This window comes from Rhododendron vialii, chromosome 7a (genome assembly GCF_030253575.1).
Source record: "Rhododendron vialii isolate Sample 1 chromosome 7a, ASM3025357v1".
Classification (NCBI taxonomy): domain Eukaryota; kingdom Viridiplantae; phylum Streptophyta; class Magnoliopsida; order Ericales; family Ericaceae; genus Rhododendron; species Rhododendron vialii.
The window spans coordinates 25,422,620-25,440,499 of NC_080563.1; positions in this window are offsets into that span (position 1 = coordinate 25,422,620).

Here is a 17,880-nt window from a genome sequence, read left to right on the forward strand (position 1 = left end):
AAGCTACCCCTTTCAATCAGTGCACAACCACCAATCGAGTCGATGATAGCCCCAGTCACACCACACTGCGCTAAAGAACCAGACTAGTGAATCAAAGAATCATGGAATTTAATGGAGCACCACAACAAGTCAGACAGCAATTAAGCCCCAAATTGGACAATGAGCCCCGTAACTAAACTGGGCATGAATCATAGTGTCGAACAACACTACATCTGAAGTTGGTGTTTGCAGCACATGGATTGAAACCCCAAATACTGACAGTATACTGGCCCAAAAGTCCAACAACAAACCCAAAATTTGACATTAAATAAGCAACTGCAAAGCTCCATATTGAACAAGGAAATCAACTCTGCTCTTAAACACAGGAAACAAGGTCGGGGTATACCTCTAGGCATGCCATCGAAGGCTTCGTCAACTATGATTTTCCAGCACAAACCGAACATACCAGTAGCTAGATTGAACTTTTCTTGAAGTGGTGAACTCAAATCCATAGCATGCTTCAAGGAACTGAGTATTGATTGAAGTAGTATGATGTACCTGCCGTAGAAATTATTCCCGCAACCTAGGGTTACAAGCGAAGCTGAGACTGCTAGACCACCACCACATGTTCATGCCGACAAAGATGGTAGTTGAAGATTCATGGCGCCCAATTGAATCTACTCCAAAGACCCGAAGCAGATCACTAAAGGATCTGGTTGACCCGCTGCCAGTTACTGAGGCAGCCGGGGCTTTGGTTGAAACAGACCGTGCTAGGAATGAGCTCAATGATAGATGGGTTGAGGATGGTTGAACGCCTCAAGAACCCATTGAAGAGAGACCCATTTGCGTGAGTTCAAGAACCCACTTTGAGATGCTAAGGTCTCCAGTAGGACTTCCGGCAGGATTTGAATCTGAGATCTCCGCCCTAGCTAACCCCATCGCCTTGCGGAAATAGGGATACGGTGGCTAAAACAACCGGTGGCTAGGACTTCTGGCGCGGCTGTTGGCCCGACAGCCAGTTAGACCCACCTCGATTAGAGCATTGATTGCCCCCTACAGAGCATGATTACCTCTAGCCTATTGTGGAAATCAGTCCATGGGGTCGACTGAAGACGATAACCAGATTCAATAGTGAATCCATATGAACCACAAACATAATCGGTGGGTTTTGTTTCAAAAATTTGATTTTGGTAAAGGGGAGTGCATAATCTCTCTAGTCCTAGAGAGAGAAGCTCTCAACCCCATCTAGAGAATTATTGTTAATCTCTTTTTTCAAAATGTTTACTTAAGACTACAAAAATTAACTACTCCTCAAAACCAAAGGATTCTAAATACAAACATGCTTTTTATAGAGATGCCAAACATAATTTGACGAGTTTAATTTTTTTCCAAAGGATGACGGTCGCTCAAATTTTGGATGACCAGAAAATAGTACTATGAATTTGCAATTGTTAGGGCTTATTGATTTTGACGCTCTAATTTTTTTTTATAACACTTCATTATTTGTTTGTTATTCAAAATACACATACCTTGTGTAGGGGTTCGATTTTGGAGGGACCTTGACCTGAGTTAGTATTCCTCCTCTGTTGCTCCGTTCACCCGCCTTTGAACCTGCAACAAGTCACTAGGGCTAGAATAGCCCAGTGACCCTCCGACGATCGAGTTAGATCTCAGAGGAGGATATAGATCTAGGGTTAGAGAAAGATGGCATACCTCTTTAGGTTGGAATCCCTTTGTATTTATAGACCTAGGTTTGCTTGGCCTCCAAGCTAGCGCGTGAAGGGTACGCTCAAGTAACCGTCTCGGATGACATCATAGATGACGCACCGGATAAGGCGGTTACGGAGCACATGGCCAGACCTGGCCAAGAGGATCCTATCTGTCACGTATCGCCCTTGGTCCCCTCTTGTTATGCTACATCCTTGCAGGAGGCCTTAACGGAATGCTTACTTTGGTAATTTACCGAAGCATTAATAGGAGACTTGATACCGAGCGAATAACCGGAGGACATAAGCCGTGGCCCTCCTGTACTGTCCTATGGATCGTACCAACATGAGACCTCGGCTAACGGAGGTATGCCAGAGTTACCGAGGCCATAACCGAAGGCTCCATAATAGCTCCTTAACTCCCTGGTGCATCGGTTCTTTGCTTCAGGGAGTTAAATCCTTTTTGTGATCCATAGTACTTTCGACCTCCAGTACACAAATCACCGAAGAGAAAAGCGACATCGGAGATTATCAGAACGTCATTCCCAACTTTCGATGCCCCGTGTTGCTCATCGCCGAGGTTTATAAGTCAATAGCTGTCTTGGCACGTGCAACACCAGTTGATTGGTACGAGCCATCCTTTCGGTGGCACGCGTCAATAACCCAATGGCTCGGTGATTCGGCGTTCTGACCTTGGTGCAGAACTTTTCGTCCTTATTCGTCAGATGGTGCCACGCGTCAGAGATCCAATGGCTCGGTATACGATGCTTCGTTTCCCGCGCGCCCCCTCAAATTACCCGAGTATATAAGAGAGAAAGGAAAGAAAAGTTGATGAAGTTCCCTAGATTTTCAAATCAAACTGCCGTCGTCGCCTTCCGCCTTTTGATCGAGATTTTGAGTGCTTTGGTTGGGAGATCTTGTACGAATTTGAGGTATGTCGATCTCCTTGCTCTAATCTTCATGTTTTGACCATTCTTTTTGAGTTTCTCATCGTTTTCTGTGTATATTTCGGCTGAGCAACCGCTCGCCACTGTCTGGTATAGGGCGGCGCTGGGCTTCTCCGGCGCTGCTCATGTTTTTCCCGAGGCCTAAACTCATCCGGAGGCCTAAATTCATCCGAGACTTAAATTCATCCTGATGCCATAGAAATAGATTTTTGAAACTTAAAGACTCTTCCCGAAAGGGAAGCGCTTTCGTAGGAACCGGTAACCGAAGATTCCAAGGAGTGATGACCATTCCGTCCCGAGCGTTAAACCTTGATTTTTCCCTGAGCATATAGCTAACGGGTTTTTTACATTCTTTTCCTTGGTTAGGTAGAGGCGAATGGTCATCGAGCTCTCTTCGGACAGTTCCAGTAGTTCAGGCTGTTCTCCCATCGAAATTCTCGAGGATATTCGCCAGACACTTCGGGCTCTAGCATTTTTTGGGACTCCAATCGATTGCATTGAACCACTCGACACCTTGAGAGCTCCTCGTGAGGTGACGACGTTTGACCCCCAAGAGATGGAAGCCCCAAGTACCTCGAACCAAGGTCCGGGTCCATTCGCGGATGCCCCCGAGGAGGTTCGGGAACGCAGGAGGGCGATGAGGCCATGCCCATACCGAAACCAATATTTTGATGGCTCCTCGGCTTCTTATGCTGAATTCAAGAGGGTGTACAACGTTCCTCATGACGTTGAAGTTCGGATTTTACCGAACAGTGACCCCAAGGACCTTCCTCACCAGGAGGGAGCACTGATCTTCCCCTTGATGGCTATCACTGAGGGGGGTGTTAGATTCCCCCTTCATCAGTTCGTCCGAAGGGTTCTCTGAGCCCTCTCTCTCACGTCTTCTCAGCTCACGGTGAACTCCTACCGGATCATCACGAGCATTATAGAGCTGAGGAGGCAATACAACCTTACGTTTGGACTCGAGGAACTCTTTGGTGTGTACCTGGCTGGAGTTAACCGAGAGAGTGATCGATATTACCTTTCCTGTAGGACGGAATATGACACATTCTTTATCGACCATCTTCCCGACTCGGAAGAATGGGCGAGAATTTACGTATCGGTTACTGGAAATTTTATGTTTGGGCCCGGGGAAAGCGCAGACACTGCCACCACAGTTCAGTTCGAAACCGGGGCTCCTGGTCGGTAGAAATCTCTTTTTACCTTTAGTACATGTTAGCATATTTTTTCTTTCAACCTTATCGTATACTGATTCTTCCATTGCCTCTCTTTCAGCCGAGGGCGTTGTTGCAGAGCTTCGGGAAAGGGCTATCCGAGCACGGATAACAGCTGCCTATGCCATTCCTATCACGAGTCGGTATGCACCTGACTTGCTTGGATACAAACCGACTTACACCGGCTATTTGAAGAAGAGGCCGAGGCAGCAAAGTGTTCCTCGAGCGGAACGAGGACGTGGCTGAGGGAGAAGCCGAGGAAGAGGAGAAGGGAGGGGAGGCGGAGGAGCTGGGGCGCCAGAAGACGAAGTGAGTGACTCTGGTCCCCGAGGCACAATCTGAGAAGAAATCGACAGGGAGACCTCAGAGAGGACGGGACTTAGCGACGAGATGAGCGGTTGCGAAAGGGAAGTGCTCAACCTACGGAGCCAGAGGCCACGAGGACGGGGCGCAGGCGTCACGATTGGCATGCCGGGGGCCGGAACCTCGAGGGTAGTCCCTGTTTTTCCTCAAGAGCCTCCAGAGAAGAGGGCTCGGACCGAGGAAGAAGTCTTCGGACAAGGGAGGAGCGGGGAGCCGATCTTGATAGAGGAGATAGGAGTCAGAGGAGAAGAGGGAGATGTGGAGAGCAGGGGGGAACCGACATGGGGACTCGTGTTCCGGCGAGGGAGGTCCCGTGGGCCCCCGAGGTTCGTCACTACTCGGGGCGCCTAATTCATCACGTCGATAGTGCATCCTCCAACATCAGGACGGCGTTTGGGCTGCTTCGGTCGTGTATTCTTCCGAAGGACACTCGAGCTATCGAGGGTTGCACCGAGGATCTGACAGGAGAGATAGCGCAGGCACTTTTGAAAGTAAGTTACTTTTCTTACCCCCTTGATTGAATGTTGGAATTTGATCATTTTTAATTGTGTTGGTAGGCCGGCGCTCGGGTGCTCGTGGTGAATGACCGATGCAAGGCGCAAGAGCAGGAGATAGAGCTGCTGAGGAAAACCCTTGCTCAGAGAGAGGATGACCTGAAGGTGGCGAGAGAGACTTGTGACCTCTGCCTGGCCGACTTTTAGAGGTGCGACCGGGAACGGGTAATTGCTGAGGGGAGGGCCACAAAAGCTGAGGAGGACGCTAACACCTTGAGGGTTGCTGGAGCCCGAGAGGTTGAATTTGCGAAGAACAAAGGCTACGATGAAGGCTGGGATGCTGCCGGAGTAGAATATAAGAAACAAGTCCGGGAGATAGAAGCCGAGCTCTTCAGAGATCGGTTCTTGACGGACTTCGGTACGGGCACGAAGCCTTGATAAGCAAGCTTACTTTGCCAGAGGGTTCAGAGCTTCGAACCGTGCCTAAGCCCCCTCCTGAAGAGCTTGTGCTACCAGAGGAGGAAAGCGAGCAGGTGCCGAACCCAGAGCCCCAAGCGACCGAGAAGCAAGTTGACCCCAGCGCCCCTGTTCCCTGATGATGCATAGGAACTTTATCCCTCGTAGCTCTGAAAAACACTTTAATCTTTTATTTGAATAGTTAGTTAACTGGACAGCTCCGGACATTTGGAGTTTGCCGTTCCAGGGTTTGTAAATGTTTGATACTGGAGCAGTAACTTTTTGTTTATGGTTTGTTGCTGAAACCCATAATGCTTTGTGAATGAATGCTTTCTTTTCCTGAATGTTTATCTTTGAAATGCTTGTATGATTGGTTTGCTCCTTGGGTTATGATGCCCTTGCTTCGGTGAGACTTGAAAAGTTTGTAGAAACAAGTTTAACCGAAGCGTTAACCGAAGAGTTTTGCCAAGCATAAAAAGATGTTTAATAAAAAAAAAGTGACTTGATTCGAAGCCCCTGCTTTTAGGAGGGTTGGTAAGGACCGAATCAGAAGCAATTATTTAATGAATTTTGGGTTTGCACGACCCTGTTTGTTTAATGGAAATTAACCTAGCGAGTGGACGCGAGATGGTAGTACTGCTTGGGGACGTAGGCTGGAGTCGCGAAGGGATATGGCTTCTGCCATAGGTTCGGGACGCAGCGAGTCCGAGCAGTGAGAGACTCTTGGTGGGTCGGTATAAGGGGCTCGGGAGGAAGCCGAGTATCCTTAAAGCGAGTGACCAGAAATCCAAACAACCGAAAAGGTCCTGGGCGACTTGGTGGGAATTTTGTCCGAGGGTATCACCTATGGGAGGACAATATCCCTGAAGTCGGTGTAAAATGGTCCGGGCAAGAATGGACCGAGTGTAAGTAATTTAAACAGCGAAGGGTACACGTAGTGCTTAAGCAGGGGAAAATTCTCATTTAAACTTGGAGTGTTGTCATTACATAAGCAAGTTGCCTCTGCTACTTAAAAGAAAATGCAACATAAAAGAGATGAATTGGGCTTTAGTGACTGGGTACTATCCACAGAACTTCTTCAAGTTGTTTGCATTCCATGATTTAGCAATGGGGGAACCATCCAGCTTCTCCAATTTGTAGTTTCCTGAGTCGAGGTGCTTGAGAACTCGGTAGGGGCCCTCCCAGTTGGGCATTAGCTTTCGCTTTTTGGACTTCTCCACCACTTTTTTCCAGACGAGATCGTCAGGTTTGAACGACCTAAGGCGAACGCTTCGGTTGTAGCCTTTTGCGACCTCCTGTTGGTAGAATGTGAGCTTGATCCTTGCATTGTCACGTTCCTCTTCGGCTAAGTCGAGGTCCGAAGCAATGCTGTTGTTGTTGACCGACTCATCAAAGTTTTCTGTACGCATTGTTGGGAGTCCGACTTGGAGAGGGATGATCGCCTCCATTCCGAATGCCAAGGAGAAAGGAGCGCGACCAGTGGATCGCCGGGGCGTAGTTCGGTAGCCCCAGAGTACCCTGGGTAGCTCTTCGGCCCACTTTCCCCATCGTGACTCGAGTCGTCGCTTAAGTCCAGATGAAATTGCCTTGTTCGCAGCTTCGGCCTGTCCGTTGCCCTGGGGGTAAGCCGGAGTGGATGTGTCCCATTTGATGCCGTACTCATCTAATAGGGCTCGGTACTTCTATCCAATAAACTGCCTTCCGTTGTCTGTAATAATGGCGAAAGGGACACCGAAGCGTGAAATGATGTTTCGCCAAACGAAACGAATGACGTCTGTTTCTTCAATAGTTACCAAAGGTTTGGCCTCGACCCACTTTGAGAAATAGTCTGTGGCGGTGAGGAGGAACTTAAATCCTCCTGGGGCAACGGGGAGCTTACCGACGATATCCATGCCCCATTGGGAAAAAGGCCAAGGGCTAATGAGGGGACTAAGATCTCGAGCTAGCTGGTGGATGATAGGGGCGAACATTTGACATTTCTTGCAGCATTTGACGAACTCTTCAGAATCCTTCTTCATTGTCGGCCACCAATATCCTTGGGAAATGGCTCGGTGAGCGAGGGACCGACCGCCGGAATGGCAACCGTTGTCGCCGGAGTGGAGCTCTTCAATGATGCCCTGTACTTGGTGTGGGTGTGCAACCAGTAGATATGGATCGGTAAATGATCTTCGGTAGAGCTTCCCGTTTGGATTGAGCCAGAAGAGAGCGGCCTTGTTTCGGAGTCGGTGAGCCTCCTTTTTGTCAGTGGGAAGGGAATTGTCTCGCAGGTAAAGGACAATTTCATCCATCCAGCTCGGGCCAAGCTCTATGTTGAGTACCTCTTTATCTAACACTTCAAGCTCAAAATTGGGCTGTTAATGGAATTGAAGGAGATGGAACGGTGTCCTGTAGACTAGCATGCCGAAGCGAGTCCTGCAAGGGCGTTGGTGTGGGCATTTTGTTCCCTGGAGATATGCTCGGCTCTGATTGCTTTGAAATGTTTAATGAGCTGGACTGCGGCGCTGAGGTAGGTACGCATGCGGTCATCCCGAGCTTCATATTCCTCGGAGAGTTGGTTAACCACCAATTGGGAATCGCTGTAAACCACGAGTTCTTTGATGCCAATGGCTTCGGCAGTCTTGAGTCCCGAGATTAGAGCTTCATATTCGGCCTCGTTGTTAAAGGCTGGGAAGTTGATGGATAGTGAGCTTTCGTGCAAGACACCGGAGGGTGAGAGAAGAACGACGCCTGCACCTGCGCCTCGGCTGTTGGAGGCGCCATCGACGTACATTTTCCAAACATCTCCGTGAAAAAGCTGCCATGCTGTGCTAGGGTTGGCCCGGAGCAGTGCCTCGGTGCTCGGGGTGGGAGCCGAAGCGAGTGTAGTGGGCGGCGTAAGCTCGGCTATGAAGTCGGCTAGCACCTGAGCTTTTATTGCTGTCCGAGGTTGAAAGTGGATTTCAAAATTGGCAAGCTCAACGGCCCCTTGTGAGATTCGGTTGGAGAGATCTGCCTTCCAGAGGAGGGACTTGAGAGGATATTCGGTAAGGACGATGATGCGGTGTGACTGGAAGTAAGGAGCGAGCTTCCTGGAAGCTGAGATGAGGGCAAGAACGAGCTTTTCTAGCGGTAGATAACGTGTCTCGGCGGGAGTCATTGTTTTACTGGAGTAATAGATTGGCTGGTGTTCCCGATCCTCCTGGCGGACGAGGACCGAGCTTACAGCGTGTGGAGAGACAGCTAGGTAGAGGAACAAATCTTCTTGGTCCCAAGGGGTGACGAGGAGTGGAGCCATAGAAGTATACTCTTTTAGTCGTTGGAGGGCTCGGTTGCAGTTTTCTGTCCAATTGAAGCTCCGTCGGCTGCCTTTTAAAAGTGCGAAGAATGGCTGGCATTTATCCGAAGAACGGCTTATAAACCGATTCAGGGCTGCGGCCAGGCCGGTCAAACGCTGAACATCACGCTTGTTGTGGGAAGCCGAGAGTTGATTAATAGCGCGAATCTGGGAAGGATCGGCCTCAATACCGCATCGGGAGACGAGGTGGCCAAGAAATTTGCCGGAGCTGACACCGAAGACGCACTTCTCGGCGTTGAGGCGGAGCTTGTGGTTCTTGAGTATCTCAAAGACTTCGGCGAGGGGAGTTAGATGATCGCCGGCGTGCAAACTTTTGACCACCATGTCGTCGATGTAAGCCAGCATACTGTCACCTAGCAACCGTTCGAACATCTTGGCTATCATTCGCTGAAAGGTGGCCCCGGCATTTTTTAAACCAAAGGGCATAACAAGGTACCCAAAGATGCCATGGGGGGTGATGAAGGCCATGTTCTCGATGTCGCCTTCGCTCATGGCAATCTGGTGGTAGCCCCGATAGGCATCCAAGAAGCTAAGACGCTCGTGTCCGGAGGTGGCGTCGACGAGCTGGTCGATACGAGGGAGGGGAAAGAAATCCTTTGGGCAGGCGTCATTAAGGTTTGAGTAATCGACGCATACCCGCCACTTGCCATTCTTTTTCTTGACTACGACGGTGTTGGCCAGCCACTTGGGATACTGGACTTCTCTGATTGCCCCTGCGTTTAGGAGTCGGTTGACTTCTTCAATAACGGCCTCGAAATGAACAGGAGAGGATCGTCGTGCCTTCTGTATGACCGGGCGTTTGGCTCGGTCTATGTTGAGCTCGTGGCAAATGAAGGAGGGATCGACCCCGGGCATCTCATATGGGGTCCAAGCGAACACTTCGATGTTCTTGTGAAGAAAAGCTACCGTGTCATTCCGATCAGTATCAGTAAGTGAGGAACTGACAAGGAAGAAACGGGAACCGTCCTCGGTTATTGGAATGGTGGACACGTCTTCTATGGTTTTGTCGTCGGGGGATCTACCGACGTCCTCCAAAACTGGGGCCTCGGGGGCTTCAATGAGATTCACCCGGGAGGTCTGTTTGTTACTTCGGACGGCGTTGACGTAGCACATCTTGGCCGCGGTCTGGTCTCCGTACAAGTCTTCCTGGTACCAGTGAGTGCCAATGAAATGGACCACTTGGTGATAGGTGGAGGCAATCGCTTTAAGCTTATATGCAGCCAGGTGCACCCGACAATCGCGTTGTAAGGGCTAGGGGCGTCGACTACCACGAATTCCGTTTCAAGAGTCACCGAGCCGGCGCGGACTGGAAGAGTGACCATACCGATGGGCCAGACCGGTACTCCGTTGAAGCCGATAAGAGGGACTTCGGAGGGACGGAGGTCGGTGTCGGGAATCTTCAGATCTTTGAACAGAGAGTAGTACATGACTTCGGCCGAGCTGCCCTAGTCTACGAGAACGCGACAGACGTTGAATGTTTTGATGCGTAGCTGACCACGAGGGCGTCGTTGTGGGGAAGCTGGATGCGGTCGAGATCCTTCTCGGTAAATGTTATCGTCCATTTGGAACCGTCATCGGTTCTGGGGCATTTTGGTTCGGGATCGACTAACATGACCTGCTTGGAGGAGGAGGCTTCGTTCAACTCGGCCTGGATGATGCGAGCGGCCTCAGGGTTTAGGGGACCGTGTATGACGTGGATCATCTGGACTTCTTCCTCGGTGTTTGTTTCGGTCCGTTGTGCCCGAGACGTCGTCTTCTCGTGATCGATGAAGTTGCCGAGGTGGCCACCCGCAACAAGCTGTTCCAAGTAGGCCTTGAAGGGCTTGCATGCCGTGGTGAAGTGACCTTGTTCGTTGTGGTAACTGCATCGGACGATGGGATTCTTGATTTTCCCATTTTCGGTTCCTAGCTTTTGATTTGGGAAGGAGAAAAAGGGCTGGTCCTTCACTTGATCGATGATCCGGTAGATGGGAATGGTGAAGACGGTTTTCTCGGCGTTGAAATCGCTGGGCTTCGGTCTCCTCCTCGGCGACTGCTTGATGGTGTTGACCTGTTTCTTCGGTGTTGGGACAGGTGCGGGAGCCGGTGTGGGCACCGAGGTAGTTAATGTCTTCAAACTCGTAGGCTTCCCGATGCCTCTCTCTGCCTTGGATTCGATGAGCTGACACTAGCCCTCAATTCGAGTCATAAGGTCCTTCATAGAGTTTGGCTTATGGCGAGCGAGGTCGTCATAGACTTGCTCGTCCTGGGAGGTGAGACCGAGCTTGAATCCTCGGGCAGAGATGACGCCGTCGCAACCCTCTATCTCATGGAATAGTTCCCAGTAACGGCCGGCGTACTGCCGAAGCGTTTCATCGTTCCTCTTGTGGAGGGCTAAGAGGGAGTCGATCTCCTTCTTGTGCTTGTTGCTTGTTACGAATCGGGCCATGAAGGCATCACAGAGGGAATCGAATGAAGAAATTGACCAAGCCGGAAGTTGATTGAACCAGGTGAGGCCCAGGTTGCCGAGGCTTGCAGGAAACACTTTGCACAAAAAGGCGTCGTCCGAGGGTTCGTTCCGAAGAAACAGAGACATGACGAGTTTATACTGAACCAAATGAGTGTACGCCTCGGTCTTGCCATCGTATTTGGCAAACTTGGGTTGGGTGAATCCTTTGGGGTGGGGGGGGGGGGGGGGGGTAACCGAGTCGATCTCTCTCGTAAAGGGAGAGGTTGTGAGTCGTGTGAGTCGCGCGTCGCGATGAGGTCGGATCGAACGGTCGGGGCCGTCTGGACGCTCAGTCGCTGTACGCTTCTTGGGAACAAGTTTATCCAATCGTTCATATTCCCGTCTCTTTGGAGCGACACTAACCAATCTCCTGGGAAGACGTTCTTGACGGTGATGGCGGTAGCTGTCCCGAGCGGAGGGCTCGAGGCGCTCGGTGATCGGGCTCCTGCTATGTGCGCCGTCGGGGTGCGAGACGATGGGACTTCTGGCTCCGGGGCCCTTCAGGCGCTCGCGGTATCCTCTGGTCTGGATCTCTACAAGGCCGTCATCTCCCCTGGTTGCCCTTGTGAGGCTAGGGGTAAATTCCCGGCCTGTCCTACCCACTAGGACCGAGTGGGTGGAGGATGCAGAGACGCTCCCACCGCCGAGCCTCTCAAAGGCCGATGTTCTCCTTCGAAGTTGCACAGGGGAGCGGGAACGGTCCCTATGCGATCTGTCTTTTGGGGCTCGAGTGTCCGTTGCTCTTGGTGACTCGAGACGATCCTTAACTGAGGGGCGGGGTCTGTGCTCTAGCAGGTGACCGACTTCATGACTGCGAGGGGAGGTGTGACGGTCCTTCCTTCCGCCGTGACTCCCAGAGAAATGAGACGGGGAGATTTGGAGGAGGTGTTTGATCTCCGCCAACTCATCTCGGACGTGTCTGTCGCGCTCCATCACCGTCGTGAGATCGTCGATTTTCCGCTCAAGATGGCGGATGTAGGAGTGGAGCTCGGAAGATGGGCCTGTGTCTGAAGTTGACGCTCCGGTACCAATTCCGACGGATACATGGGTCTTTCCCAGGGCGGCCGCTCCGCCGGAAGCCAGGCTGTGATCCACGAGGGAATTGAGCCCGTGGGCGGTACCACCGTGATGGGCGTCGTCGATCTCGACCATCTTTGATTCAGGAACGCTGAATGGAGCAGAAAAAAAGGAAGAGGTGAAAGTTGAAAGGGTGGCTAGGTCCCCAGCAGAGTCGCCAATTGTAGGGGTTCGATTTTGGAGGGACCTTGACCTGAGTTAGTATTCCTCCTCTGTTGCTCCGTTCACCCGCCTTTGAACCTGCAACAAGTCACTAGGGCTAGAATAGCCCAGTGACCCTCCGACGATCAAGTTAGATCTCAGAGGAGGATATAGATCTAGGGTTAGGGAAAGATGGCATACCTCTTTAGGTTGGAATCCCTTTGTATTTATAGACCTAGGTTTGCTTGGCCTCCAAGCTAGCGCGTGAAGGGTACGCTCAGGTAACCGTCTCGGATGACATCATAGATGACGCACCGGATAAGGCGGTTACGGAGCACATGGCCAGACCTGGCCAAGAGGATCCTATCTATCACTTATCGCCCTTGGTCCCCTCTTGTTATGCTACATCCTTGCAGGAGGCCTTAACGGAATGCTTACTTTTGTAATTTACCGAAGTATTAACAAGAGACTTGATACCGAGCGAATAACCGGAGGACATAAGCCGTGGCCCTCCTGTACTGTCCTATGGATCATACCAACATGAGACCTCGGCTAACGGAGGTACGCCAGAGTTACCGAGGCCATAACCGAAGCCTCCACACCATGATCACTAGTATAAGACAAGTACAAGCATCCAGCAAGAAAAAAAAATATAGTTGTATTTTTTTTTTGGGTAAATCAAATTGAAATTGGAAAAAAAGCTAACCGAATATACAGCCTACAAGGGGCATATCCCAGGAGGAAAAAAAAAAGAAAAAGCAAAAGGAAAAGGTAAAATAGTAACTCTAGGCCAAGTGGCTACACGATACTTAAAGATAACTTTACTGGGTGATTCCGACCCATCTAAGAAGAGGGAGCAGAAACAACCGGACAAAATAAATACACAGAACTAATAGAGCATGAGTACATCTAGATGACATTTATCTTAACTGTTGAGCCCATTGAGATGATCAACCTGAACCCACACGGCATTAGCAAAACAAATTGAAGATGACACGAGGCAACCTATACTGGATGCTCCAGGGCACCATTCCAAGGCATCAAGTGCTGGACATACCACCCACCAGCTACATAAATGCCCCATCCAAGTGTTATGTGGAGATACCACACTATAATTGGAACAACAAAATCTGGGCAGTCTTCAGCCTGATCAAAGAACCTTCCTGCCACACACTTGACAACACAAAATGGTTGCACCAAAGATGACTCACATGTGAGAGATATAAATACATATGAGATAGAACCATGGACAACCCCCACAGATTAGGAGAAATAAAGGAAATAGAGACGTGGATGATTCCCATGGACAACCCCCAATGGGTAGGTCAAAACTCCACTCCAATATCGGTGAAATCACACCTTGAAATGTACACAAACTGGTGACCTCGCAAACTGAGTGTTAAAGAATGCAGCACCTAGCTAATGAACTATGAATTGGATACATCGACAAGGTACATGACCAATGTGTTAGTAAACTGAATCCCCAAGACCCAGTAATGACGCGTACAGATTAGACAACAAAAATTGTAAAACCCTATAAAGCGGAATTAGGGTTCTACCTGAACTCCCTGCGACACGAACACTGGTTGAACTTGTTATAGCACGTCTTGCTATAAACCACGAATACTGCTCGACCGTACCTTACGATCTTCTATCGTATTCCCTGCACGTCTAGAACACGAACCAAGTGTGGACTCTTTCGTGATCTGTTTGCTCTCTTTAAGCCTGCCTCTATTTACTGAATAATAGAAAAACATTCAACTAACCTAGAGAGCATAACGTGTATATATAGGGCTACGATAGGGACCTAAGGAGTAATAAGTCTGGGTTCCCAGTGTAAATAAGAAAACTTAATCCCACCAGGATTCTATTTCTTATTTCACTAATTATAATTCACCCCACTACAGAATTATAATTGCACTCCCGTCCTTATCTCAATTATATTACGAGCTCCATGATATTAAATACTTATTAATCTGCCCACGTTAAGATTACAGATACCCGTTGATTAAAATAAATTACTAACAATCTCCCACTTAATCAACATCTGAACTTGAGACTATCCGCTTAACTTATTCGATATGTCGGATACAAATATCCACCTGCAGGGTTTGACATAATCGAAACTTATAAGCTTACTCAAGGGGTATCATCAATCCCTATCGGGACGTGGATTCCATTAATAATTAATAGTTGTCATATACATAATGTTGCTACCCAACTCACCGAGACTATTGACCATATAAAGATCTCACTCTTTAATGAATCAAAGTCAACAACATTAAATATATACTTCTAATAATTATCTTTGGATTAAGAGCATAAGCATTCATAATAACCATGAGATTCCAATTGTCTTATAAAGTTTGTATAAAGACAATTACCTCAAAACTGTCCCGTTCAATACACACAAAGTATACTAGCACAATGAGTTGGAATTAATACCATTCCCTGTAGTCAAGAAAAACCTACTAAAATATTGTGCTACAGTCCTACCGATAGTGTGTCAAATTCCATCTAAGACTGTGAACCATAACTTATATTCCACAAGAACCGATGATCCAATCTTCTGTGTGTAAGCCGTACTCTACACACTGGATTATCTACTATGTAGAATAAAAGACATACATGCACAACATACAAAATTACCATGCAAATATTGCCCATAACAGATTCTCATCAATAATGGATAAAACTGATTAATAATTAAATATTAATCCATCATATAAAAACATAACTTTTACATAATCTCCTAACAAACTCCCACTAAGACTCAAAACCATACTGCCATGCATCTCACTCCCATTCCCTCTACGTGACTATCAAAAGTCTTAGCTGGTAAGCTCTTCGTAAAAGGATCTGCTAGGTTATTCGCTGATGCAATCTTGGTCACAGCAACATCACCTCTCTGTACGATCTCTCGAATCAGATGATACTTACGCTCAATGTGTTTGCCCTTCTTGTGAGTCCTTGGCTCCTTCGAATTAGCAACTGCACCGCTATTGTCACAATAGAGTGTAATGGCTAATTGCACTGAAGGGACCGCTTCCAGATCCAACAAAAAGTTTCTAAGCCAAACAGCCTCCTTGGCTGCTTCAGAAGCTGCCACATACTCTGCCTCCATGGTAGAATCAGCAATGCAAGATTGTTTGATACTCCTCCATCTTATAGCTCCACCTCCCAAGGTAAACACATATCCTGAGGTAGACTTTCTAGAATCCCTATCTGACATGAAGTCTGAGTCTGTGTACCCATGAGGTACCAGACTATCTGACTGGAACACCAACATATGATCTCTAGTTCTTTTTAGATACTTGAGTATATGTTTTACTGCAGTCCAATGTTCTTGCCCTGGATTAGACTGAAATATGCTAACCATGCCAACGACAAAGCAAATATTAGGTCTAGTACACAACATAGCATACATAAAGCTTCCTACTGCCGAGGCATAAAGAACTGCCTTCATTTTCTCCATCTCTTCAGGTGTTTTAGGACACTGATCCTTGGATAGATTGATTCCATGTCTAAAAGGGAGGAACCCTTTCTTGGAATCTTGCATGCTAAAACGGGCTAGAATGACATCGATATAAGTAGCTTGTGATAAGCCCAACATCCTATTCTTGCGATCTTGTATAAGCTTAATCCCTAGGATGTGACCAGCTTCTCCCAAGTCCTTCATTTCGAATTGGCCGGATAACCACACTTTCACTGAAGATAACACTCCCACATCGTTTCCGATGAGCAGGATATCATCGACATATAGTACTAGAAACACTACAACTTCTCCGTTGCGCTTCTTGTACACACATGACTCATTCAGACATTGATCAAAACCAAAAGACTTGATTTCTTGATCAAAACGAATGTTCCAAGATCTAGATGCCTGCTTAAGCCCATAAATAGACTTCTTAAGCTGGCACAACATGTGCTCCTGACCTTTTGCTATGAATCCATCTGGTTGCACCATATAGATACACTCATCCAGATTTCCATTAAGGAACGCGGTCTTAACATCCATTTGCCAAATCTCGTAATCGAGATGAGCCGCAATGGATAAGAGAATCCGAATGGACTTAAGCATGGCTACTAGCGAAGAAGTTTCCTCATAATCGATCCCTTCTTTCTGAGTATACCCTTTCGCAACAAGCCTAGCTTTGAAGGTATGCACCTTCTCGTCCGCCCCTCTCTTCTTCTTATAGATCCACTTGCATCCAATGGGTTTAATCCCTTCAGGTGGTTCTACAAGATCCCAGACCCGATTAGAGTACATAGACTCCATCTCTGATTTCATAGCCTTTTGCCAAAGTTCCACATCTTTATCTTGAAGTGCCTCATTGAAGTTATAGGGTTCAGCATGTTGATCATCAGGGATCATTTCAAAAGACTATCCCAACAACGTATACCGACTGGGTGGAACAGTAACCCTCCCACTACGACGAGGTACCAATGTGTCAATAGGTGCCTCTACAAATATCTCTTGTGGCATTTCCTCCTACACTATTGGTGGTAAAGAAGTTCGTACCGGTCTCTCTCCTCTCAATTCTTCTAGAACAATTTTACATCTGGGTTTGTGGTCTATCACATAGTCCTCTTCTAAGAATCGGGCATTAGTGCTAACAATGACCTTTTTATCCGCAGGACTATAAAATAGTCCTCCTCTCGTTCCTCTAGGGTACCCCACAAACAAGCAAACTTCTGTCCTCGATTCCAATTTATCTGCGTTCCCATTTAGCACATGTGCTGGACTACCCCAAACCCGAACATGCTAGAGACTAGGTTTGCGCCCAGTCCATAGTTCTGTGGGTGTAGATGGTACTGACTTAGATGGTACCAAGTTAAGAATATACGCTGTTGTTTCTAGTGCATGTCCCCAAAACGAAATTGGTAAATCTGAATAACTCATCATTGATCTTACCATATCCATAAGAGTCCTATTCCTTCTCTCTGCTACACCATTTTGTTGTGGCATACCTGGATCTGACAACTGGGATGTAATCCCTTCAGCTGACAAGTAGTCCCTAAACTCTCCTAAGAGGTATTCACCACCACGATCAGATCGTAGTGTCTTGAGACATTTACCCAAACGCTTTTTCGTTTCCGCTCTATACTCCCTGAATTTCTCAAAGCATTCGGACTTACGGTGCATCAAATAAATGTATCCATACCTTGAGTAATCGTCAATAAAAGCGACAAAGTACTCAAAACCACCTCTAGCTTTGACATTCATAGGCCTACACAAATCAGAGTGAACTAATTCCAATGGCTCTTTGGCTCTATATCCTTTTGCTGAAAAAGGCCTTTTGGTCATCTTACCTTCCAAATAGGATTCACAGACTGGAAGTTCCTTAACTTCTAATGAACCTAAAGGTCCATCTCTAACCAGTCTAAAAATCCTATTCAGATTAATATGACCAAGACATAAGTGCCAAAGATACGTTTGGTTCAATTTCGAAGGCTCTTTTCTCTTACATGGTAAATTATTAGTGTTATTCAATTCATGCAATTGCACTATAGGAAATATAGGATTTATAATGTAGAGATCATCCACCAATGAACCAGAACAGATAAAATGTTTATTTAACTTAATAACCACAGAGTCACTAAAATAAACCAAATATCCATCCTTTATTAACTTAGAAACTAAAACCAAGTTTCTTCTAACAGTAGGAACATAAAGACAA